Source organism: Chlorocebus sabaeus, chromosome 8 (assembly GCF_047675955.1).
Source record: "Chlorocebus sabaeus isolate Y175 chromosome 8, mChlSab1.0.hap1, whole genome shotgun sequence".
NCBI lineage: Eukaryota > Metazoa > Chordata > Mammalia > Primates > Cercopithecidae > Chlorocebus > Chlorocebus sabaeus.
Window position 1 is genome coordinate 34247764 of NC_132911.1, and position 27808 is coordinate 34275571.

Genomic DNA, 27808 nt, shown 5'->3' on the forward strand with positions numbered 1-27808 from the left:
ACCACTATATACCTGACTTATATATAAAGTAGGTGTAATTGTATTTGCATATAAAATTCTGTGGCTTTCATATTAAACATACTTTTGGACAGTGACACAAATCTAAACTTTAGGTCTCTGCCCCAAACTAGGATTAAATATGAAAAAGGATCACGTTAAGAGGAGCTTTCTAGGCCAGGTACGATGGTCCATTCCTGTAATCCCAGCACTTTTGGAGACTGTGGAGGGCACATTGCTTGAGTCCAGGAGGTCAAGACCAGCCTGGACAACATACTGAGACCCTGTCTCTACAAAAAATACAAAAATTAGTCTGGCATGGTGTTGTGTGCCTATGGCTCCAGCTACTAGAGAGGCTGAGAGGCAGGAGGATCACCTGAGCCTTGGAGTTTACGGCTGCAGTGAGCCCTGATTGTGCCACTGCACTCTAGCCTGGGCGACAGAGTGGAAAGACCCTGTCTTAAAAAAAAAAAAAAAAAAAAAAAAAAAAAGAAAGTTTTCTAATTAGATATTGAAGAAAAAAAAAGCACGATCAAGTGTGACAGTGGTATCTACTCTTAAGTCCTAGTTTGTCATCTTGTTATTTTTAGAGTTAGATAAATGATTTATAATTATGAAATATTGCCATCAAGTCTTCTAAGCTATGCCTTTTATCTCCTCCAGTGTGAGCCCTTGAGGATACTATCAGTACCAGGTGGTCTCGTCCACTCATTATCCCTATAGAAAATGCCATGGAGTTATAGAAATTTCTGTTAAAGCTATTCGTACATGCCACAAAAAATTAAGGCACATACAAACAGATAAATAAATAGGTAAGTTGTATTGCTCTTTGTCCAGTTTCCCTCCTTTAATCACACCAAATATTTAAAAGTAAATTTCAAAATTACTTCCAGGTTCCTCTTCTAGAAAAAAAAAAAAAAAAAGTCCCCTGTTGGTTGTTTTTCTTCCACAGTAGAGAAAGCTAGAGGGGAGGATTTGGTTAAGAAAAGAGTGTTAGAATCTTGCTGAGTGTTCCATCAGAGTACACAACCAGGTCTTTCATTTAAAGCAGATCAAACGATGGACACATTATTCGTTATTGTTTAGCTGCCTGGGTTTAGGATGAAATTACCAGCTGCCCAGGGGCCCAGCATTTCAGCTTCAGATCTAGCTGTGCTCATAACACAAGGCACAATGCTTAATGGCATTGTCAGCCATTTAACATAAAAAGAACATGCTGTAATCAAGTGGGGACTTTTCCACTGTGTCACTCTTGGGGCCCATTTCAGGAAGCCTAGGAAACCTGCCACTGAGTTTTAAGGGGAGACAAAAAACAGAAAATGCTTCAAAGGGAGCAAAGGTAATTGTTCCCTATTAATTTTTTTCTCAAATAATATTTTTAGTTTGTTTTTTTAACGTGTTACTATTTTGAGAAAGCTGTACTAATGGCTTCAAATCTGGTACTTTCAGATTCTTTTTTTTTTAAAAATCCATGGATTAGAATCTAAGGAAAATCAGAAGCTCCCAAAATGCAATATCTAAGACATCTAGGTTGGCATAACCCTTGAGAAGCAGCTCTAGTTCTTAGCAGGAATAATGTTACCTGCCACCTAAATAAATGCTAAGGTTTAGTGTGTGGAAATAATAAAGCCAGGGAGATGAAGTGGATTCTAGATATATTAAATCTGGGATAGTTTCAAATAACAGCCTTAAGCAATAAAGTGAAGCTTCCATCCTGTATTCATAGTGTCAGTGTTACTGTGGAAATGCTAGCTTTAAAATATAAGCACTCAAGGTTGTCTTCTCAAAAGACTCTCTTCAGACATTATTTTAAGTCCCTTTGAACAGGGAAGCAGAATGTCACCAACTGCGGACTCTTGAGTTTTGATGTGATGAATTCTTGCTGACATCCTAGTGCTAGAGATGCTGCTCTTGAATTATTTGGAACTGAAGGCATTTCCATATGGACAAGCTCTCATTCCAAGAAGACAGAATGATGGTGAAAAATGTGGGCCTAGATAGAAAGATGACTTGAATAGCTGTGCCATTTTGGAAACTGTGGGATAGAAGACTGGCAGGGGGATAGGGTAGTAAGAGGAAGACAAGTGCGTTGTAAATATAGAATCAAAACCTGCCATTGCCAAGTGCAAAATCCACTACAAGCTTGAGGTGAGATTAAAAGATAAATAACCCTGAACGTGCTCCTCTTTGCCTCTGTGAAGAAATAGCAATTCTATTTGCTGTATTTGGGAGAACCCAAATGTGGAATTAGAAGTTCTGGGTGGAGCGTTGGCTCTCTTAACAAGCTGGGAAAACTTGCACAAATTAATTAACCTCACTGAGCTTCAGTTTGCTTAACTGTATATTGGAGCTAGTAACATGTTGTCTAATTCATATGATTCTTGTGATAATCAAAATTGAAATGAAATAATGCATGTGAAAATGTATGGCAAATTGTAAAGAAGAATGCAAGTGTAGTATGCTATCATAATTAGGTAGTTAAAAGCTAGCAAAAGAATAAAGAGGGACTTGAATGTTAGCTTCATGATGGCAAGTGCATTATTTTATTCACTGATATATCTGTAGTGCCTACAATGCAGTCAGGCAAATTGGGAAGTGCTCAATAAATTAGTATTGAATGAAAAAATAAATTATTGTATTGTTTCTTTTTGAAAGATTTAGAAACATTCTTCATTTGCTTTTGGAATTCTTGTCTGAAACACTATGCCTATGGTAAGAATATAAAGCCATCTGAAGCTCCTGTTTTCTCAGTAAAATGGGAATATTACCTTACCTTTCATACCCAAGGGAGGAAAAAAAAAAAAAACATTGTCTTATTTGATCTCTCTTTCAATAATTAAACGTTGAAAAGAAAAAGTGCACGTGTATGTGTTCATATACACATCAAGGTCCATAAAATTTGAATAAAAATTTAAAATTTGGATCTTTTGTATCAATACCACATTGTTTATGAAGTTTAACTCACTAACAAAATGGGCAGTTACCAATGGCCTGATTATTTGTGAAACAGGTAAACAGTTGGTACACACACACACACACACATGCACACACACACCAGTTCTGGTCTTTGGTTTAAAATGTGACCTTACAGTAATGATTAGAAAAAAAAAATCATTTTAGGACTGGAAATGTCAAAGCACTCTATCAGTCTTTGGCTGGTTTTTCTATTTCTTACTGTCTCTCAGAAATAAAAATTCATTGCTATAAAGTAGCTGTTTCTGTATAATGGCAACTAAGTTTGTGGAGTACTAGTTATCCAGCAACAAAACATGTCAGATAGCATCATATAAAATTTTTTGACAATTATTATTAGAACTGAAGTGAATTTTATATTTATGCTTACAATAGAGAAAGGGTTTCCTAAATAATTTATGGTATACATAAGCATGCTAGAGACATATTTAAAACACTTCGAAGAAACAATTGTTTTCAAGGGCCCTCTGGCACCTGAGAAGTACTATTTATAAGCAGTTAATTGACACACTACTTATAAGTCATCCTTATGTGTGTGGAAAAAAAAAAAAGTGCCTAAAGACCTGTATTAGAAAACAATTTGCCACTCTGTATTTCCATCTACTATATGTATTTGAAAGATATTAAACTACCTTAAAAGTGTATTAAAATTCATTGTTTTTCTTTATTTTCTACATACTCAAACTGGAATCTCTTCCCCTCCCACTCCCCAAAGACACACAAACATGTCCATATGCATTAGCTCTGCAATAGTGAGGTTTTCCTGTATTTTGTTTTGCCGTTCAGAGAAGAGAACTGTGTCAATTAACTTTCTTTGTCCTAAAGAGTAAGAGCAAGATCTCTGCTGGCATCAGCACCTCCTGTTTATCCTTCTTTTTTTTTTTTTTTTTTTTTTTTTTGAGACGGAATCTCGCTCTGTCGCCCAGGCTGGAGTGCAGTGGCCGGATCTCAGCTCACTGCAAGCTCCGCCTCCCGGGTTTACGCCATTCTCCTGCCTCAGCCTCTGGAGTAGCTGGGACCACAGGCGCCCACCACCTCGCCCGGCTATTTTTTTGTATTTTTTAGTAGAGACGGGGTTTCACCGTGTTAGCCAGGATGGACTCGATCTCCTGACCTCGTGATCCGCCCGTCTCGGCCTCCCAAAGTGCTGGGATTACAGGCTTGAGCCACCGCGCCCGGCCTGTTTATCCTTCTTAAACCATGTCTCCAGTTCTAGGCCCTGGGAGAGCCTCTCCCACAGGCTCCACATTGTATCCCTGGAAGAATAATGCTTCCCTGTCTCTCACCCAGCTCTTGGCAAAAAGCAGAGATCACTGAGGCCAGTTTTCCCTGGGGAATGGTCTCAATTACTTGTCCACTTGAGTGATGGTCCTGGCAAAATATCTAATTGATGGCACTGCCTGGTGTTTATTATTCTAATAGTCCTGAAGAAAGGCTGGATGATTCTCCATTAACCCACAATGAAACTCTAGGGGAGCATTTCCACAGCACTTCAGAGCTTGTTAACCTAAAAGTAATTGGGCATATAAATTTGGAGGATCTTATTTGTTTGGCCAGCACTAAGTGGAAGAAAAGAATGGCCATATTTACCCTATTTAAATATTCCATTCAAAGAAAATATGCCAAAAGCACACTGACTATCCAGGGTCCTGAGAGACAGATCTTGGAAAGACACCACAGCACACACGTGAGCCATTATGCCACTCCCATTGGAGCACAAAGGGTCACATATGACTGCTCTAGCATTTGTGCCTTTATTTGTAGCAGCAGGTGAAACAACAAATGCATCCAGTCAGGAAAATACTATGCTGGTTCACGTTTAGCATGACTTTCCACACTCTACCTTCGGCCTGTGAATATTGACAACAGGATGCACACTGGGAGAGGAGAGCTGGGGAGCAAACATTACAAATGCAGGCACAGGTTTGTTATGTTAATATGGAAGAACAATCCAGGAGCTTGGTGGAATAGGAGGGTATGAGTGTTAGCAAGATAAGCAGCAGAGAGAGCCTTAGAGAAGGAATCCACAACAGAAGGAAGAAGGAAGGGAGAGAGCAAGGAAATTTGAGAGACATGGAGGGGAGCTAGGTATTGGCAACAATTTGCTGTGATTTCATCCAGATTAAACTTTGCCGAATAGTGGTCGTGTGATTGCTTTTGCATTTTTATTAGATCCATAGCTTGTGTTTGGCTCTCACCTGGGAGTGCTTTAAATAACTGTTACCTTCCATGACACAATTGTTCTTTGCATAGGCTTTCCCTTCCCTCCCTGAGATAAGGAAGAAACACATTAAAAGCCACCAGGTAGAGGAGTTACATGGGTGCAGAATGGCTCAAGCAATTGGAACATTGATAAGATTAACAAATGTCAAGGTTGGTCTCACTCTCCAGAAGTAATTGTAAGCGAACCAAAGTAGTAGTGGGCATGTCATGTGATGAAACTCACATTTTGTGGTAGATACTTATACTTCATATTAAATCTCCAAACAATGTCATGTGGATACATATCAAAAGCACCCTGCTGCATACCTGTCAGGTGCTTCTCACCTCCAGCCCAGGAGCCTCTCTCTTGATGCTAAAGCATGAGATGCACAAGACTGCTAGGCACCCATGCAAGTGCAATCAGGAGACAGGGAGGAATTACTATCCCATGGGACAAACCAATGGGAAACAGGATCCATAATTTTTTCTCCCATTGTTCTTTAATGGACTGTTCAATGAATCAAGTACATGGAGGACAACTATAGGTGGTATGAGTATGGGGGACAAAAACTGTATGAAAAACGAACTGGGTTATTGTAACAGAACACTGTAGGGAATTAGAAGGTGGTTCATGTCTTCTTTTCATGAAGTATAGCATTTTACAAACACTAATTAGTATAACTTCCCAGAAGATAGTCCCAAGAGATCTACTGTTTCATTTGATAACAAGTGGTGGCCAGCTTGATAGCACACCCTGTTACTGAACCTCCTCCATTCTCTGCTTCGTTTCCCTTTTTCTTCACTCTTGTAACTCAGGATTTCACTCGGTGGTAAATTGGTAACATATAAACCTTTGCCTGGGGCTCTGCCTCATTGAGTCACAGGGACACCTCCATTTACAGTACCAACATGAATCTACCAGAAAATGGCCAGGAAATCATCTTACCATGTTTAATGTTGACTTAAGTACTTGGATTACAACTATGGGTGGTAGGAAATACAAGGGATAGAAGCTGTATTGACTGCAAAAATACAAAAAAATAAAAGGTAGTAGCACGACTGAGTCATTGTAGCAGAGTATGGCAGGGAATTCGAGGTAATTCATACTTTCCTGTTATGAAGTGCATATTTTAGGAATTGTCTTAAGTTTTGTTCTTAGAGTTTAGATCATTGGTAATGTACATGTGTCTTTTGGTTTAGAAAACTAGAAAGAGTCTACAATAAACAGAACATTAGAGGCCAATGTCTAAAATAACCCAAAGCCAGAATATTTACTACAGGAAGATAATAACTATCTCAGCTCTTGTATGTACTGAGAATAAAATAAGAAAACTCATGCAAAGTATGAGAAAGTGATAGTGGGCATCTCAGGTGAAGAAACTGAAATTTTGAGTAGATACTTACACTTTCACATTAACTTAACATGAAAGTATAAGTATCAGCTATAAATGAAGTTACAAAATTTTCATAATCAAATTTATGAAATTGTTCCTCAGTATATTTGGAATTTTAGATTTTTGATTTTAATTTCAATTTTTAATTATAAATTGATAAAACTGTATATTTACGGGTGAAAAAATGATGCTGTAATTTATTAATATAATGTGTGATAATTAAATCAACCTAATTAACATTCATGACCTCAAATAGTTATCATTTAAAATAGTTATCTTTTTTTCTTGTGGTGAGAACATTTGAAATATACTCAGTAATTTTGACGTGTACAATATATTATTATATTCACCACACTGCAATATGTCTCAAAGAAAAATATTTTATTCCTCCCATCTAATTGAGGCTTTGTACCCTTCAACCATCATCTCCCTGTTCCCCCATCCCCACCCCCAGCCTCTGGTAGCCACCATTCTACTCTTGCTTCTTTGAATTTGATTGCTTTTAATTCCACAAATAAGTGATAACATGTAGTGTTTGACTTTCGGTACCTGGCTTATTTCACCTGAAAATATAGTCTCCAATTTCATGCATGTTTTTGCAAATGACAATTTTTTTTTTTCCTTTTAAGGCTGAACAGTGTTCCATTGTGTCTATATACCACCTTTTCTTTATTCATTCATATGCTGATGGACACTTTGGTTGATTCCATATGTAGATATTGTGATTGGTGCTGCAATAAGCATGAGAGTACAGCCACCTCTTTGACATACTGACTTAGAATATTTTGGGTGGATACCCCAAAGGAAGATGGCTCTTTCACCTAGTAATTCTACTTTTAGTTTTTTGAGGAAACTCCAAAATTTTTGCATAAGGGCTGTACTAATTTATAGTCAATGTGCATTCAGTACAGCAGTATTCAAGGCTTCCCTTTATTCCACAGTACCTTTTGCTTTTTCAGAGCCCATTTATTTTATAAATTGGTGGTTATGTATTGTGCTATTTTGTGATCATCTCAAAACCTTTAGTTGACCTCATTAAAGGTATTATGCACATATTTGATACTTCGGAGACTACATATTCTGGGACCCTAAAACTGTATACTGGAGAGAATTTTATGTTAATCTCTAAGGGACATTCATCCAAGTCTGACTCTGGATTGACAGCAAAGTCAGCTTGAAAGTCTTACATGAAAGGTTAACGTTTTGGGGGTTAGAGTCCTTTGTATAAAGGCAAATATTTCTAGGTGAATAATCATTCCCTGTGACAATGGTTCCATGGCTTTTTGGTATAGAGAATTTCAGAAATAAAGATCGACATGGAAGTTTTGGTTTTTGAACATTTATATTGTTGTAGAGTCAAATACTGTTTAAAAAGGTGACATACTGCTGGAAGCAATTCAACTACTTGAAGATATAATGTGTCTGAAGATGTGGTTACACATTCATCTTACATTAAATTAATATATTTTATAAGCTTAACGAGATTTTGGGCTGAGACGATGGGGTTTTCTAAATAAACAATCATATCATCTGCAAACAGGGACAATTTGACTTCCTCTTTTCCTAATTGAATACCCTTTATTTCTTTCTCTTGCCTGATTGCCCTGGCCAGAACTTCTAACACTATGTTGAATAGGAGTGGTGAGAGAGGGCATCCTTGTCTTGTGCCATTTTTCAAAGGGAATGCTTCCAGTTTTTCCCATTCAGTATGATATTGGCTGTGGGTTGGTCATAAATAGCTCTTACTATTTTGAGATACGCCCCATCAATACCTAGTTCATTGAGAGTTTTTAGCATGAAGGGCTGTTGAATTTTGTCAAAGGCCTTTTCTGCATCTATTGAGATAGTCATGTGGTTTTTGTCATTGGTTGTGTTTATGTGATGGATTACATTTACTAATTTGCATATGTTGAACCAGCTTTGCATCCCAGGGATGAAACCAACTTGATCATGGTGGATAAGCTTTTTGATATGCTGCTGGATTTCGTCTGCCAATATTTTACTGAGGATTTTCGCATCGATGTTCATCAGGGATATTGGTCTAACATTCTCTTTTTTTGTTGTGTCTCTGCAAGGCTTTAGTATCAGGATGATGTTGGCCTCATAAAATGAATTAGCGAGGGCTCCCTCTTTTTCTATTGATTGGAATAGTTCCAGAAGGAATGGTACCAGCTCCTCTTTGTACCTCTGGTGGAATCTGGCTGTAAATCCATTGTAATCTACACATCTGACAAAGGGCTAGTATCCAGAATCTACAAAGAATTTAAACAAATTTACAAGAAAAAAAATCAAACAACCCCATCAAAAAGTGGGCAAAGGGTATGCACAGACACTTCTTAAAAGAAGATATTTGTGCAGCCAACAGGCATGTGAAAAAATGTGCAGCATCACTGGCCATCAGAGAAATGCAAATCAAAACTACAATGAGATACCATCTCACACCAGTTAGAATGGCAATCATTAAAAAGTCAGGAAACAACAGGTGCTGGAGAGGATGAGGAGAAATAGGAACACTTTTACAATGTTAGTGGGACCGTAAACTAGTTCAACCATTGTGGAAGACAGTGTGGCGATTCCTCAAGGATCTAGAACTAGAAATACCATTTGACCCAGCCATCCCATTACTGGGCATATACCAAAAGGATTATAAATCATGCTGCTATAAAGACATATGCACATGTATGTTCATTGTGGCACTATTCACAATAGCAAAGTCTTGGAACTAACCCACATGTCCATCAATGATAGACTGGATTAAGAAAATGTGGCACATATACACCATGGAATACTATGCAGCCATAAAAAAGGATGAGTTCATGTCCTTCGTAGGGACATGGATGAAGTTAGAAATCATCATTCAGAGCAAATTATCACAAGGACAGAAAACCAAGCACCGCATGTTCTCACTCATAGCTGGGAACTGAACAATGAGAACACTTGGACACAGGGTGGGTAACATCACACACTGGGGCCTGTCGTGGTGTGGGAGGAGGGGAGGGATAGCATTAGGAGATATACCTAAGGTAAATGATGAGTTAATGGGTTCAGGACTCCAACATGGCACATGTATACATATGTAACAAACCTGCACATTGTGCATGTGTACCGTAGAACTTAAAGTATAAAAATAATAATAATAATAATAAAAAAATTAATTAATATATCTCATCTAAGAAGTGGTTTCAGATTTTAGATTTGACCCTACTGCTCAGAAATGTATTTTTTCTTTTCCAAAATATATCAGAAGTTATCATTTGAAAAACAGATGTTGGAAGCTTATTTTAAGATACTGGGGTCTTATTGGGAGAGAATGGCATCAATGACTATTTTGAAATATTAATACTTGGGAGATCGTGATTGCAGCATGTCAGGATAGTATTTGCCATAAATTTATATTTGAGGTTGTTTTCTTAGCCACTGAGGACTTAAGAAATACCTGAATATGCCTCAGATGACTTCCTTGGGGGAGGATGGAGAGGCTAAAGAGAGTGGAACATAAAATACTGGACACATCCAATAAATTCTAGGAAGTATTGAGTTTTCCTAAAATATTTGTGAGTTATTCATTCAATCAATACCAAGATTACTTTAGTATATATTATCTGTAGAAGGTGACAGATAAGTCAACACTGGCTGATGAATCGTACATCTTCAAATGTTAATATTAAAATAATTTTCCTTGCTGTGACATCTGTGCATTCCCTCAATAGAATTCACCTACCTTCTAAGTATCTCTCTCTTTTGTAAATATTCTCCACTGGATCTTGACTTACATGAGTGCAGTTACCATGTGTATCTTGCATAAAGCTATATATTGGAAATGAGTTATCAACAAAAGTTGTGGAATAAATAAATGAATGAACTAAAATAATTTCGTATCCCCATGATGATTTTCTTAAAATTGGACCATTAGTGAAATACAATTTCATGCAGATAAAGAGTAGCTCTTTGTTCTTCAGTTTCCCCATTTTATATCATTCACCAAATATTTGTTGAGGTTTTTTTGTTCTTGTTGTTTATTTGATGTCACACAATGTACTAGGGATTCTGCAGGGAAGCAAAAATAACACAAAACAAACATCAAAAAATTGTTCCTTACCTCTAATATTAATTTTAGATAATATAATATCTGCATCAAAAAAACTTGAAAGAAATCCTAATGAATTTACATATAACAAGATTTGGAATATGCTTTCACATATCATCTTCCTAAATCTTGAACACATTAATTACTTTTAAAAAGGAGAAAGCCTCCAGAGTAGCTGGAACTACAGGTGCATGCCACCATGCCCGGCTAATTTTTAAAATGGTTTAGTAGAGACAGGATCCCACTGTGCTGCCTAGGCTGCTCTCAAGCTCCTGGGCTCAAGTGATCTGCCTGCCTTGGCCTCTGTGCTGAATTACAGGCATGAGCCACCACCTGTGGCCAAAAGATTCTATTTCGGAAAGCTTGTTCCAGTTTTGGAAAACAGTTGTTGGTGTTACCTTTAGGAGCTTCTTAAGTTAAACATCTTTAGATTATTATACCTTTTAAAATGTCATATGGAAGTTGATAGTTTTTTGATATTCATATATATATTGTATTTCATGTTTTAAGTATGTTTTTAGGTCATGTTGTATCTTTATTATGGTTTTCTTTTATATGTTTTTAAAAATACGTTTTGGCATGTTTTTCTATTTCTCCTCCCCACCAGCAGCCATTGACCAAGTTGGCTCAAGGCCTGGTCCAGGAGTGGACATTTGGCTTTTAAACCTGCTGGCCAATAGGCTTTGTGACCTTTTGGCAAATCCCTCTCCAAGGCCCTATTTTTCTTGAAGGTACAAACAATGCAGAGACTCGAGAACCTTTCCAAGGTCCTTGTCTCACAGGAAGAATACTAGTTGCAATCTTTTCTTCCTCCCTCTACTTTCTGCCGTTATCCAAGCTTCTCTTTCTCTATCCTCTCTCCATTATAGTGTGTTTGTACCTCCTTTATTCTATCTCTAGCACCAGCTGTATTAATAATAAAGTGATGCCTTGGCCTCCAAAAAAAAAAAAAAAAAAAAAAAAAAAGAGAGAGAAAGCCAAGTATCCCCAAAATATATTCTTAATGTTCTCTAAAATAATAGAAGACCACATTTTTAGGGAATTACATGGCTATTCAAAATAAAAGCTGCACTCTCACTTGTGACTAATATCTATTGCTCTGGAAAACAGGATTTAAATATAAGCAATGTGGACAGCTCTCTGGGTGTACTCTAGAAAGAAAGGGCTATGCCCTCCTCTTCACCTGTTTTCTTCTCCTTCTGTCTGGAAGATGATGTGTTTTTGAGCCCTCTTGAATGATGTAAACAAAGGCAATAATCTAGAGGTAGTGGAGCCACAAGATAAAACATAAATTTAATTTCAACACCCAAGAAAACAACTCAAAAAAACAAATTGCACATGATTATTAATCATGAATATGGATGCAAAAATTTTAAAATAATAAACCAAATCAAACAATATGTAAAAAGGATATGTCATGGCTAAGTATGACTTATCCCAGAGATGCAAATTTCACATTACGTTTTAGTTAAAAGTAATCAATATGACCACATTATTGTTAGAATAAAGGAAAATGGGCTGGGCGCGGTGGCTCAAGCCTGTAATCCCAGCACTTTGGGAGGCCGAGATGGGCGGATCACGAGGTCAGGAGATCGAGACCATGCTGGCTAACACGGTGAAACCCCGTCTCTACTAAAAAATACAAAAAATTAGCCGGGCGAGGTGGCGGGCGCCTGTAGTCCCAGCTACTTGGGAGGCTGAGGCAGGAGAATGGTGTGAACCCAGGAGGCGGAGCTTGCAGTGAGCAGAGATCCGGCCACTGCACTCCAGCCTGGGCGACAGAGTGAGACTCCGTCTCAAAAAAAAAAAAAAAAAAAAAAGAAAGAAAGGAAGGAAAATGAAACATATGGTCATTTCAATAGATTTGAAAAAAATGTTGGACATAATCAAAAGCACAAGTATATTGAAAAACTCAACAAACTAGAAATATTTGGAAAATCCTACAAACCGATAAAAGTTAACTATAACAAATCTTTAGCTAATATCATAGTTAATGATGACAGATTGAATTTGTTACCCAAAATATTAAAAACAAAACATTCATGCCAAGTTTTACCACTTCTATTCAGCATTGTATCCGAAGTCCTAGCTATTGCAATAAGGCAATAAAGTGAAATAAAAGAAATGAAGTCCAGAAAGGAAAAAGTAAGACTGTTACTTTTTTCCAAAGAATATAGTTTCCTGTGTTGAAAATCCCAAGGAATCCAAAAAATAACTACTAGAACTAATACATAAATTTAACAAGGTTTCAGGAATACATGGGTTTTATTGAAATACAAAATGTATTCTTATTGATTAGCAGTAAATAAATGAAAATAGAACTTAACGATAATTGCATTAGTAGTAGCTGCAAAAATTTTAAATACTTAGTGCTCAATGTAACCAAATGTATCTAAGATCTCTATACCAAAAAAAAATGAGAAAAAAAAAATTAAAAACAAATAGGAAGGGATACTGCGTTCTTAAGTTGGGAGTTAGAAGACTTGTTATAATTGAAAGAGCTGTTCTCTCAAATTGCTATATATACTCAAAATAATCCAATAAAAATTACCACTGGGTTTCTTTTAATAGAAATTAACAAGATTTTTGATATAGAAATGCAAAGGACTTATAATGACCAATAAATTGTTTTATAAGAAGAACAAATTGGAGGAGTTACCCTACTTGATTTCAGACAGTAATCAAGACAGTTTGGTATTGACAAAAAGTTAAGTATATTGATCAATGGAACCATAATTAGTCCAGAAAAAGACTCATACATGTGTGGAACGTTGATTTTCAGCAAAAATGCCAAGGAAATTCAGGGAAAAAAATGTCTTTTCAATAATTTTTGCTGTATCAACTGGTTATACAGATGAAAAAAATTTACATTTGTTAACCTAACTGCATACATAAAAACTAACTCAAAATACATTATAAGACTAAATATAAAACAAAAAAATTGTACAATTTCTGAAAGAATACACAGGAGATAATTTTTGCAACCTTAGGTTAAGCAGCATATTCTCAGAACACAAAAAGCATGAGCCATAGAAACAAAAAAGAAAAATAAAAGATAATCTGGACATTATCAAGTGTTTAAAAAATTTCTTCTTTGAAAGACACCATTAAGAAAAACATAAGCCAGGATATTGGAAAAAGTAACATTTGTAACATTATATCTGACAAAGAACTTGCAACCAGAAAATACAAAGAACCTTTATGACTCAGTAAAAATAATAATAATAAAATGAATAAATAAATAAAAATAAGAAAATGAGTAAAAAGTTAATCAGATACTTCACAAAGGAAGCCTATAATCACATAAAATGATGTCCAATATCATTAATCATCACATAAATGCAAATTAAGAGCAAAATTTGACAACAACATATACATATAAGAATGAACCAAAATTAAAATGACTGGTCATACCTAGGGTCAGTGAGAATCTGGAACAACTAGGACTCCCATAAAATTCTGATGGAAGCTTTAAATGGCTATATCCACTTTGGAAAATAGTTGGATTTGTTTGTTTGTTTGTTTTGAGACCGCGTACCACTCTGTTACTAGGCTGGAGTGCAGTGGCATGATTGCGGCTCACTGCCATTGTCTGCCTCAGCTTCCCAAGTAACTGGGATTACGGGCACACACCACCCCATCCAGCTAATTTTTTAATTTTTAGTAGAGATGGGGTTTCACCATGTTGGCCAGGATGGCCTTGATCTGATCTTGTGATCTGCCTGCCTTGGCCTCCCAAAGTGCTGAGATTACAGGCATAAATCACTGTGCTGGGCCTGCATGATTTTTTAAAATGGCAAATAATTAGTAATCAATCCAGTTAATCTGTTTCTAGGTATACACTCCAGAGAAATGAAAACAATATGTCCACACAAAGACTTATTCATGAACGTTCTTAATAGCTTTATTCGTAGGAGCCCCCAAATGGAAACAACCCAAATGTCCATTAATAGTTAAATTAATTAAAAAATTGTAATATATGGATACAATGAAATACTAATCAGAAATAAAAAGAAAAAACCTATAAATAAACACACAAAATATAGATGTATATCAAAATCATTATGCTGAGTAAAATAAACTAGATTTTAAAAGAGTGTACTTAGTAGTAAAATGTACACCTGTAGTTGTCTAGGGTTAAAGATGAATGAAGAAGTACATTTTAAAAAGCCATAAGGAAACTTCTGGGGATGGTAGTAATGTCCATTATCTTCATTATCATGATGGTTTCACTTTCCAGGGATATCTAAAAACATATAAAATTGTACCTTTTACATATGTGCAATTTATTTTACTTCAACAGAAATTCAATAAAGTTATAAAAATAGTGATGATTACAGTAAGAGCATAGAGAAAAGGAACATAATTCTGTTGGGAAATTAAGAAAGGATTTCTGGATGAGGACCTATGTTTAGCTTAGTATAACCAGCCTAGTATTTTTAGAAAACCACAGCTGAGTCACCAGACTTCTTAAAGTTATATACATATAGGTAAGCAAAAGTTTATCTCCTACTTGAAATAGGAACACTTTTACACTGTTGGTGGGACCGTAAACTAGTTCAACCATTGTGGAAGACAGTGTAGCGATTCCTCAAGGATCTAGAACTAGAAATACCATTTGACCCAGCCATCCCATTACTGGGCATATACCAAAAGGATTATAAATCATGCTGCTATAAAGACACATGCACATGTATGTTTATTGTGGCACCATTCACAATAGCAAAGACTTGGAACTAACCCAAATGTCCATCAATGATAAACTAGATTAAGAAAATGTGGCACATATACACCATGGAATACTATGCAGCCATAAAAAAGGATGAGTTCATGTCCTTTGTAGGAACATGGATGAAGTTAGAAACCATCATTCTGTGCAAACTATTGCAAGGACAGAAAACCAAACACCGCATGTTCTCACTCATAGGTAGGAATTGAACAATGAGAACACTGGACACAGGGTGGGGAACATCACACACCAGGGCCTGTCCTAGAGTGGGGCGGGGAGAAGGATAGCATTAGGAGATATACCTAATGTAAACGATGAGTTAATGGGTGCAGCACACCAACATGGCACATGTATACATATGTAACAAACTTGCATGTTTGCACATGTACTCTAGAACATAAAGTATAATAAATAAATAAATAAATAAATAAATTTATCTCCTACTTTTAATGTGTCTGTCAGAAGGAAAAGGACAAAAAATGGCTGTAGATCCCTAAGTCAGCTGAGCTTACGGGAACTGTTTCATTACCTTCCTTTTTCAGATCTGAGGATACTTTGTGAGACAATACTTCACTGGTACATGTGAGGCTCCAGTAGTGGCAGAGTTTTAGCTTGTTGCTGGAAAACTCAATGAGGCAAGAGGAGAGAAACTTGACCCTATTGGGACAGGTTCAAATACTTAAGAACACTCAGAAATCTATACATATGACTAGATTTCTTTAGGTCATCCCGTTCATGATTTTTAAAACTGTGTCAGAAATATTAAAAATAAACATTTTATGTATGTCTGTGTGTGTGTGTAATTGAAATAAGTTTGATATGTGTCCCCACCCAAATCTAATCTTGAATTGTAATCACCAGTATAAGAGGTGGGGCCTGGTAGGAGGGAATTGAATCATGGGGTGGATTTCTCGTGAGTGGTTTAGCACCATCCCCTTGATGCTGTACTCACGATGTGATTTCTCATTAGATCTGATTGTTTAAAAGTGTATGGCACTTACTCCCTCTTACTCCTGCTTTTCCATCTGATGTGCCTTCTCTACCTTTGCATTCAGCCCCAGAAGCAGATGCTGCCAAGCTTCCTGTACAGCTTGCAAAACTGTGAGCCAATTAAACCTCTTTTCTTATAAATTGTTTGGTCTCAGGTATTTCTTTATAGCAGTGCAAGAATGGCCTAATATAGTAATTAATAAGTAAACAAACAACACATTACATCTGCACTTCAGGCAATAAATTTTGTCTAAATGTCCTCTTTTGTTTATTTCTACCCACTCCTCAATTTCCCTTTTCTTAGCAATGATTTCACCTCACTAGTTCTTCCCTGTTTCTCTCCAAAATCTGTCACTTTCATTGTCATGCTCTTATATTCTTTCAGCTAGTCCCTGCCATCTAGAAAGGTTTAACAAAATAACAATCTATTCATTTTATCACAGCTTTCCCATTTGAGATTTATTGATGTAGATAAAGTTTGTTGTCAATTTGATATTTGTTTCTGACTAATTGCTTCCTTCCCATATGCTTAGAAATTTTTTTCTTTACAACAGAATTTTAAAATTTCATTAAGCCATATTTTAGTATTTGTAAAACCATTCCCATGGGTAGTTATTTTAATATTGTTTATCAAATATTTATTTACTCTTAGATTATTTGACGTAGATCTTTAGCAATGTGACCTGATTTGGCCAATAAGATGTGAAATAATCTACTACGTGTCATTTTCTGGTAGAAGCCCTAAGAATCTGTTTCTTTTTCCTGCTTTGTTGATCAGTAGAGTGCAGACAATTCATAACTGCAAAATCGTGGGACCAACCCAAGTGCCCATCAATGAGTGGATAAACAAATTGTGATATATATATCATAGATATGTATATCTCATATATATGATGGGATACTACTTAGCCATAAAAAAGAATGAATTAACAGCATTTGCAGTGACCTGGATGATGAGATTGGAGACTATTATTCTAAATCAAGTAACTCAGGAATGTAAAGCCAAACATCCTATGTTCTCACTGATACGTGGGAGCTAGGCTATGAGGAGGCAAAGGCATAAGAATAATACAATGGACTTTGTGGACTTGTGGGGAAGAGTGGGAGGTAGGATGAGGGATAAAAGACAACACATATGGTGCAGTGTATACTGCTCAGATGATGGGTGCACCAGGATCTCATAAATCACCACTAAAGAATTTACTCATGTAACCAAATACCACCTGTACCCCAATAATTTACGGAAAAACAAAATAATAAAATACACCCTCTGAATCTAGGGATCTGTGTTTTATGTAAATGTAACTAGTCTATCCTCAGTAACAGGAATGATAGAATTTTGAATGTTTTAAACATTTTGGATTAAAATTTTTTAAAAACATCCCAAGTAAGCCAAAAGCAAAACAAGACAAAATAAAAAACTTGAATCCCATTTCCAACTCAGCCAAATTTTCTTTTATCTTATTTTTATTACTGCGCTTACTTTTAATAGTTCTTCCCCAACAGCAATTCTTGATGGAGTCTCCCATCATTTATCTTAAAATTCATATGTTTCTTTTATTGTTTTCATTTGTTTCTGCTTTCTCCCTGAATTATGATGTCATTTCTCAACTTGTCCTGCACTTGTTTGTTTATTACCAATTATAATTAATTTAACAACTTTCTCCTAATTTACAGAAGTGAACTTTTCCCCCCAGGTCAGATAATTCGGATATCATTGTTAGGAGTAACTATAAATGAACTACTGATATTTATAGATATTGTCAGAATGTCTTCCTAAATCTATGTCAATTGATAATTCTTCTCAGAATTTATAAGTACCAATTCTCCACATCTTTAGTAACTTTAGACATAATACTTTTTCAGTTTAGTAAAACTGGTGGTAAAGATATTCCATGATTGTATGTATTTTCTTTCACTGATGTTTGTTAATACTTACATTTGTATGATGTTTCACAATATCCTAGTAAGACCTGTTTGCTATGATTTGTTTGTATCACTTTTCCTGTATATAAAGCTTTTCTGTGACAGGCATGAGAATTAAGTTGATTCAGTGAACGTGTAAAATGACCATGCTGCAGATCGTGAGATTACGGAACTGGTTCATCCTGCAGAGTTGAAACTGTGTACCCTTTAACCAACATCTCCTCCTTTTCCCATACACTTTGTGACTTGGCAACAACCATTCTATTCTCTGCTTCTATGAATTTGATTTTGATTGTCTGTTTTGTTTTTGAGACGGAGTCTCGCTCTGTTGCCAGACTGGAGTGCAGTGGCGCGAGCTCCAATTACTGCAACCTCCGCCTCCCGGGTCCAAGTGATTCTCCTGCCTCAGCCTCTCAAGTAGCTGGGAGTACAGGCGTGTGCCACCACACCCAGCTAATTTTTTGTTTTTGTTTTATTTTGTTTTGTTTTTGTATTTTTAGTAGAGACGGAGTTTCACCATGTTGGCCAGGATGGTCTCAATCTCTTGACTTCGTGATCTGCCCGCCCCCGCCTCCCAAAGTGTTAGAATTACAGGCTAAGCCACCGTACCCGGCCGAATTTGACTTTTATAGATTCCATAGATACGTGAGATCATGGAATATTTGTCTTTCCGTGCTCAGCTTATTTCACTAGCATAATTTCCTACAGATTCATTCATGTTGTCACAAACGACAAGATTTTCTTCCTTTCTAAGGATGAACAATATCTTATATATATGTACATATGTGTATATGTATGTCCATAGGTGTAGGTATGTATATCTATGTATATATGTGACACTTTATCCATTCATTCAACAATGTACACTTAACATTGATTCTGTCTGTTAGCTATTGTGAATAATGCTGCAACGAACATAGAAGTGCAGATATCTCTTTAATATACTAATCTCATTTTTTCAGATATATACCAAAGAGTGGGACTGCTGAATCAAATAGCAATTTCATCTTAAAATTTCTGTGAAACCTCCACTGTTTTTCATAATGGCTATACCAATTTACATTCCAAACAAAAGTGTACAACGGTTGCCTTTTCTCCACATCTTCCACAATACTTCTTAACTTTTGATGTTTTGATAATACACATTCTAACAGGTGTGAGACGATATATCATTGTGATTTTGATTTGCATATTCCTGATGATTAATGGTACCGAGTAGTTTTTTTATACACCTGCTAGCAATTTGTATTTCTTCTTTTGACAAATGTCTATTCAGATCATTACCCATTTTAAGTTCAGTTATTCATTTTTTGGCTATTGAGTTGAGTTCTTTATATTTTTTGGATATTAACTCCTTATCAGATGTATGGTTAAAAAATATTTTCTCTCATTCTGTAGGTTGTCTCTTTGCTCTGTTGATTCTTTTCCTTCCTGTGCAAAAACGTTTTAGTTTGATGCAGTTTCATTTGCCAATTTTTGCATTTGTTGCCTGTGCTTTTGGAATCATATCAAAAATTAGTGGCCTAAACCAATTTCAAGGAGCATTTTCCCTTCACACTAGTTTTATAGTATCCAGTGTCAGGTCTTAAATTTAAGAGTTTAATCTATTTTGAATTAATTTTGGTGTATGGCATAGGATAAGAGGTTGATTTCACTTTCCTACATGTGGATATTCAGTTTTCCCAACACTATTTGTGGAGGAGATTGTCTTCCCCAGTGCATGTTTTTGGCAATTTTGTCAAGTATCAGTTGACCATAAGTGTGTGGGTTTATTTCTGGGCTCTCTGTTATGTTTATAGGCCTATGTGTCTGTTTTAAATCAGTACCCTACCTTTTTTTTTTATTGCCATAGCTTTGTAATACATATTAAAATCAGGTAATGTGATACCTACAGTTTTGTTCTTTCTGCTCCAGATTGATTTAGCTTTGGAAGGTGTTGGGTAGTTGTACAAAATCTATAGAATTCTGTAAATATTTTGGGGAAAATGTTATTGTAATTTTGATAGTGATTGCATTGAATATACATATGGCTTTAGGTAGTAATATTATAATATTAATTGTTCTAATCCATCAACATGGTATATCTTTCCATTTGTTTGTCTTCTTTAATTTTTTCATCAATATCTTATAGTTTTCAATATAAGAGTCTTTCAGCTCCTTGGTTAAATTTATTCCCAAATATTTTATTCTTTTCATGGTACTGTAAATAGAATTTTCTTAATTTTCTTTCTTTTTTTTTTGATAATTGCTCGTTAGTGTACAGAAACACAACTAATTTTTGCAAGTGGATTTTCTATCCTGAATTTTTACTGAAATTACTTATTAGTTCTGGCTGGGCACAGTGGCTTATGCCTGTAATCCCAGCACTTTGGGAGGCCAAAGCAGGCAGATTGCTTGAGCTCAAGAGTTCAAGATCAGCCTGGGAAACATCAAAAAGTACAAAAATTAGCTTGCCATGGTGGCAAGCACCTGTAGTTCCAGCTACTTGAGAGGCTGAGGTGAGGGGATCACTTGATCTTGGAAGGTGGAAGTTGCAGTGAGTGTAGATTATGCCACTGCACTCCAGCCTGGGTGATAGACCCAGACTATGGAAAAGAAAAGAAAAGAACAGAAGGGAAGGGAAGAGAAGGGAAAGGAAGGGAAGAGAAGGGAAGGGAAGGGAAGGGAAGGGAAGGGAAGGGAAGGGAAGGGAAGGGAAGGGAAGGGAAGGGAAGGAAAAGAAAGGGAAGGGAAAGGAAGGGAAAGGAAGGAAAACAAAGGAAAGGAAAGAAAAGGAAAAAAGGAGAGAGAGAAGGAAAGAAAGAGAAAGAAAGAGAGAGAGAAAGAAAAGAAAGAAAGAGAAAAGGAAAGGAAAGGAAAAAAGAAAGGAGGGAGGGAAGGAAAGAATGAGAGAAAGAAAGAAAGAAAGAAAGAGAAAGAAAGAAGAAAAGGAAGGGAAAGGAAGAAAGAAAGGAAGGAAGAAAGAAAGAAAGAAAGAGAGAGAAAGAAAGAAAGGAAAGGAAAAGAAAGAAAGAAAGGAAAGGAAAGGAAAAGGAAGCAATGAAGGAAGGAAGGAGAGAAAAAGAAAGAAAGAAAGAGAAAGAAAGAAAGAAGAAAGAAAGAGAAAGAAAGAAAGAAAGAAAGACAGACAGAAAGAAAGAAAGAAAGAAAGAAAGAAAGAAAGAAAGAAAGAAAGAAAGAAAGAAAAAGAAAAAGAAAGAAAAGAAAGAAAGAATTCTAACAAGTGTTTTATTTGGTGGAGTATTTCAGGTTTCTTTACATAAGATTATGTTGCCTGCAAACAACATAATTTTATTTATTCCTTTTTGAGTAGGATATTTGTATTTCTTTCTCTTGTTTAAATGTTCTGGTTAGAACCTTCAGTACTATGTTGAATGGAAATGTTGAGAGTGGATGTCCTTGTCTTGCTCCTGACTTGTTCCTGAGGAAGGAGTTTCAACTCTTTGTCTTTGAGTACGATGTGAATTATGGGTTTGTCTTATATGGCTTTTGTTGTATTGAGGTACATTTCTTCCATGCCTTGTTTGTTGAGAGATTTTCATTATAGAAGTAAGTTGAATTTTTTCAAATACTTTTTCTTTATCTATGGAGATGACCATGTACTTTTTGTTATTAAATTTATTAATGTCACATACTACATTGTTTGATTTGCATATATTGAATTATCCTTGCAATGCAGGGAGAAACCTTACTTGTTCCTAAAGTATGATTGCTGTAGTAATCTGTTGAATTTGGTTATCTAGTATTTTGCTAGGAAGTTTGGCACCTATAATCATCAGGAATACTGCCTTTAGTTTCTTTTCTTACAGTATCTTCTTTTTGGTTTTGGGATATATTAATGCTGGCATATTAAAATAATTTTGTAAGTATTCCCATGTCTTTAATATTTTGGTGGGATTTGAAAATGATTGGTATTAATTCTTCTTTAAATGCTTGGTGGAATGTGTACCCTGTGGTCATCTGATCCTTGATTTCTCTTTGTTGGAAGCTTCTTCTTCTTCTTCTTCTTCTTTTTTTTTTTTTTTGCTAATTCTAGTTACATCTCCTTACTGATTAGTTGTTGGTTCATATTTTCTATTTCTTCATGATTCACTCTTGGTAGATTGTATGTTTCTAGAAATGTATCCATTTATTCTATACTATGCAATTTGTGGGCCTATATTTGCTCAGAGTAGTCTTGATGATCCTTTGTATTTCTGTGGTTTCATTTGTAATTTCTTATTCCATTTATAATTTTATTTACTCGAGTCTTCTCTCAATTTTTCTAGGTTAGTCAAGCAACAGGTTTGTCAAATTTTTATAGTTTTCCCCAAAACTAACTCTTAGTTTTATTGATCTTTGCAATTGGTTTTTTTAGGCTGTATTTCATTTATTTCTGATCTGATTTTTTATTTACTATTTTCTATTAATTTGGGACTTAATTTTTTCATCTTTTTCTTATTCCTTGAGGTATAATGTTGGGTAATTCATTTGATTTTTTTCTTGCTACAGGCATTTGTTGCTATATACTTCCCTCTTATAACTGCTTTTGCTGCATCTCATAAGTTTTGGAATGTTATGCTTTTATTTTCATTTGTCTCAAGTTTTTTTTAATTTTCTTTTGATTTTTTCTTTGACATACTGGTTGTTCAAGAGTGTGTTGTTTAATTTCCATGTTTATTTTTCTCCTGAAATTAATTTCTAGTTTTACATCATTGTGGTGAGAAAAAATACTTGATATAATTCCCATCTTAAATTTAAGACTGACTTTGTAGGCTAACCTGTGATACATACTATAGAATTGTCCATATGCTCTTGAAAATAATGTGTATTCTGCTGCTGTTAGATGGAATGTTCTATACATCTGTTAGGTCTATTTGGTTTATAGTGGTGTTTATGTTTGCTGTTTCCTTATTGATTTTCTGTTTAGATAATCTGGCTGTTGTTGAAAATTGAGTATCTAAGTTCCTTACTATTATTGTTTTGCTATCTGTTTCTCCCTTTAGTTCTTCAATTATTTGGTGCTTCAACGTTGAGTGAATATATATTTGCAATTGTTATATCCTTTTGATGAACTGACCCCTTCATCATTCTATAGTGATCATCTTTGTCTCTTGTGATAGTTTTTTACAAAGTATTTTGTCTGATATAAGTAGAGCCACTCTTGCTCTCTTTTGGATATTCATTTCCAGGAAATATATTTTTCTATCCCTTCACTTTTAGCCTGCCTAAGTCCTTAAAGCAGAAATGAGTCTCTTGTAGGGGGCATATAGTTTAATCTTGATTTTTTTAATCTATTCACTCACTTTGTTTTTTGTTTGGAAAATTTAATACATTTACATTATTATTGATGGTTAAGAATCACTACTGCCATTTTGTTAGATGTTTTCTAATTGTTTTGTAGTTTTTTGTTTGTTTTTTCTTCCTCTGTTGCTGCTTTTCTTTGTAATGTGATGCTTTTTATTTTTTTAAATAGTGGTATGCTTTGATTATTTCCTATTTTTCCCATGTAGATATACCAGTTTGTTCTCTGTGGTTACCATAAGGCTTACACAAAACATCTTATAGTTTTAGTAGTCCATTTTAAGCTTATAATTCACTTAAGTTGCACATAAAAACTCTCTACTTTAACTTCTTTCATCCACATATTTGATGTTATTGATGTCAAAATGTACATATTTTTATATAGTATATTCACTAACAAGTGATTATAGCCACCATTATTTTAATAGTTTTGTCTTTTATCATTTACACTAGAGTAAGAAGTGATTTATGCACCATTATTACATTATTTGTGTATTCTGAATTTGATTAATTTGATTATATCCTTCCCTTTGCAGTGAGGTTTATACTTTCATATGTTTTCATGGTTGTCATTGTCTTTTAATTTCAACCTGAAGAACTTCCTTAAGCATTTATTATAAGGCAGCTCTAGTGGTGATGAACTACTACAGCTTTTGTTTGGGAAAGGCCTTATCACTCTCCTTACTTTGGTAGAACAGACTTGTCACATGTAGTATGCGTCATGGCCACTTCTTTTCTTTCAGCACTTTGAATATAATGTCCCCCACCTCTCTATCCTGCTATGTTTTTGCTGTAAAGTCTGCTGATAGCCTTGTGGGGGTTTACTTGTATATGATGGTTTCTGTTCTCTAGTTGCTTTCAAAATTTTTACTTTGTCTTTGACTTTTGAGAATTTTAGTATAATGTGTCCCGGTGAAGTTCTCTTTATATTTAACGTATTTGGAGTTCTTTGAGATTCATAGATCTGGTTGTTCATTTTCCTCTACAGATTTGGCAAGTTTCCCATCATTGTTTTCAAAAATATTGTTGTACTTCTTTTTCTGCTCTTTCAATAATGCATATACTTGGTTGACTTGATGGTGACCCATAATTTCTTCACTCTTTTTTGTCTGTTTGTTTTTCTGACTGGGTAATTTCTAATGGCCTGTTCGTGATTCACTAACAAATGATTGTGGCCATCATTATGTTGTTATTTTTTCTTTGAGCTTGTTGATTCTCTTTTCTGCTTAATTATATTATGGTATTTACTTTAAAACATAGGAGTAGAGTAGCAGTATAAAATATGCACACATTTTCAAGCACCCTTGAACAGTGTATTAATTTTTAATAAAGATAACTCTACCAATAGAAGATATAAAGCCAGTTTTTTCTGAGGCATAGGTAGTCTCATATCCTTTACATTTTATCTGGTTCAAATTCTCAGAAGTTCCTGATCCCTTAGAAAAAGCATGCAAACAGAAATCAACCAAGCACAAAATAGTGCTTCTTACTGGCCCATTGGGCTAACAAATGAGGTGAATGTAAAATGCCACCTGACAAATTGCCACTCTTCTATTTGTACAGGTATTTGCATTGGATAGGCAGACAAGGGTATTATAAAAGGTCTTTACTTTACAATCTTGATTTGATGAAAGACCATTTTCTGCTGTTTTAGGGGTTAAGCATCACCTTATCATACTGTTTAAAAATACCCAGTGGACTCCTGAGAGCCAGAGTTGGTGACCCCATTGTGCCTCCTTGCTCAGTCTTTGAGAAATAGGAAGTACTCTAGAAATACTAATCTTACCGGGTGATTTGAAGTCCACAAATATCACAATTTTTTCATATAAGGTGCACCTTTATTGCCTATGATTATTTCCCAAAGAAAATATATTATTGTGGAAGGGGCTGAGAGTTAAGATTTTAATCTCATCTCTGCACAGACTCGGTTGACCTTATGCAAGTGATAAAGTCTCTGAGCTCTGCTTTTTCAGCTGTTAAATAGGAAGAATACCCTCTGCCTTTGTAGTAGTAATGTTGTATATAAAAAAAGAAATATAGAGGTAAAATTGCTTTAAAAGTGATTATGATATGACACTTACAAATAACTATATTTCAGTATTAAAATTGTATACTTTGTGTGGCCTTACCAGATATATTCTGAAATGTATACAAGTAGTCTAAACTGTAAAATTAATGGAAGTTTGTTTATTCAGTGCCAAGAATATTCGTTAGTATTCAATAAAGATGAAAGTAAATAACATGTAAGGCAGTTAGTTATGAATTAGTTAAGCAATGAAAGAGGTACCTCTATAAATAATTATTCTAATTATGTAACATAAACATCAAGGAACCATTAAACCCCTATACTCATATGGAAAGGGAAAAAATTCCTTCTTTGGGGGTTGGAATTAATACAGAACTTTTACTGTACACTAAGAGTGGAACGGTCAGGGATCAATGTGAAGAAGGAGACCAATTACCAAGCCAAAAATATTTTTTTAAAAAAGCTTAAAATCTTTTTATTGTGAGTTTTAAATATGTTGATCACTAAAAGCTATTGAAAGGGCTATTAATGCCAGGCAATTCTGGTATCAAAACTAGATCTGAGTCTTCTAAAAATAAAAAATAATGTAAAATAAAATAATCATTTTCTTCTCTCTTAGGAAAATATAATAATATTGAAAATTTAAGATTAATAAGGAAGGTAACAATTACATGCAGGTGCTTTTATTTCACATCTTAAATATATTTACATTTACTGCAGTTTAAATCACTTAAAATGTTACTAATAAATAAAATTCTAATTTTTTATTTTAATATGGAGCTACTTTTATATAAAACTATAAGTAACAGACATATATTATCTTAGAGTACCTTATCCACAATGAATGTGTAAATGTTTTTGTAATACAGTCATAATCAAGAAATTTCTGACTAGAAATAATCAAAAAGTAAGCATGGAGCCTATAAAATAAATTTTTAAAAAACACAATGGATGTTATAAAAGCCAATATTAGCAAGTAGTAAAGCAAGACACCAGCCCATCTATCCTGTAAGTTAAGGTTCGTCCATATAGTTTTTAAGGAGGAAATTCTCACTAAGATAATATTTTGTTGATATAACAAAACTCAGCCAGTCGGACCCAGCATCATTCCTTGTCACCCTAATTACTGATTTTTAATCTATCCTAATCTGGGTTATAATGTGTTCCCTGGAAAGACCAGAAAGAAAGGTCTGGAGTAACGCTACTTCTGCAAAGTTCTCAGCTATTTTTTAATCCTTTAAGGAGAACTATTTCTGTAAACTTTTAGTAGATGGCAAAAATAGAAAATCATGTATGAATACAGTGTACTTGTCCCTTCTTGCATTGCTATAAAGCAATATCTGAGACTGGATGATATGTAAGAAACAAGAGGTTTAATTAGCTCATGGCTCTATAAGCTGTACAGGAAGCATAGCTCCATCTGCTTCTGGGAAGGCCTTAGGAAGCTTACAATTATGCCAGCAGGTGAAGGGGGAGCAGGCAAGTCACAGGGCAAAAGCAGGAGCAAGAGGGTGGGGGAAGACACACAGTTTCGAAGAACCAGATCTTGCGAGAACTTTTTCATTCTTGTGAGGACAGCATCAAGAGGATGGCACTAAACCATTTACAAGAAATTCACCCTCATGACCCAATCACCTCCCACTAGGCCTTGTGTCCAACATTGGGGATTACATTTCAACATGAGATTTAGGAGGCAACAATATCCAAACTATATTATACAGACACCACACATAGTGGCTGCTTGATTCAGGGTAACAAGTGTTCTTGTCCTAGTTGAGATCACACTGATGTCAGTGAGCCACCTGGTAGACCAAAATGCAGAAATTTCATCGATGTTAACTTTTAAGAGACCACCTCATATCATGTCCAAAAAAGAGGGAAGTGGCAACCATGTTAACAGCAGATCCACTTTCTTTCTTTCCTTCTCTTGTTCCTTATCTCTTCAGTCCTAAAGTCAAAACACTGTAGTACCTGTACTCTCAAGGGGAGGCAATATTGCCTGAAAGGGGTGAAAATTGCTTCTTTAGTGGGGAAGAGTTTTAAACATTACTCCGAGGAGTCACAGGACATAAACAGATATATAATAACATCTGTGGTATTTAAAGTAAATGGGAGGGGGTGATTAAGGGGGAAAAGGTCTAAAGGGCTCCTTCCTCCCATCTTGAGTAATGAATAAATGGTTGAGAAATATTGCTGCAGTA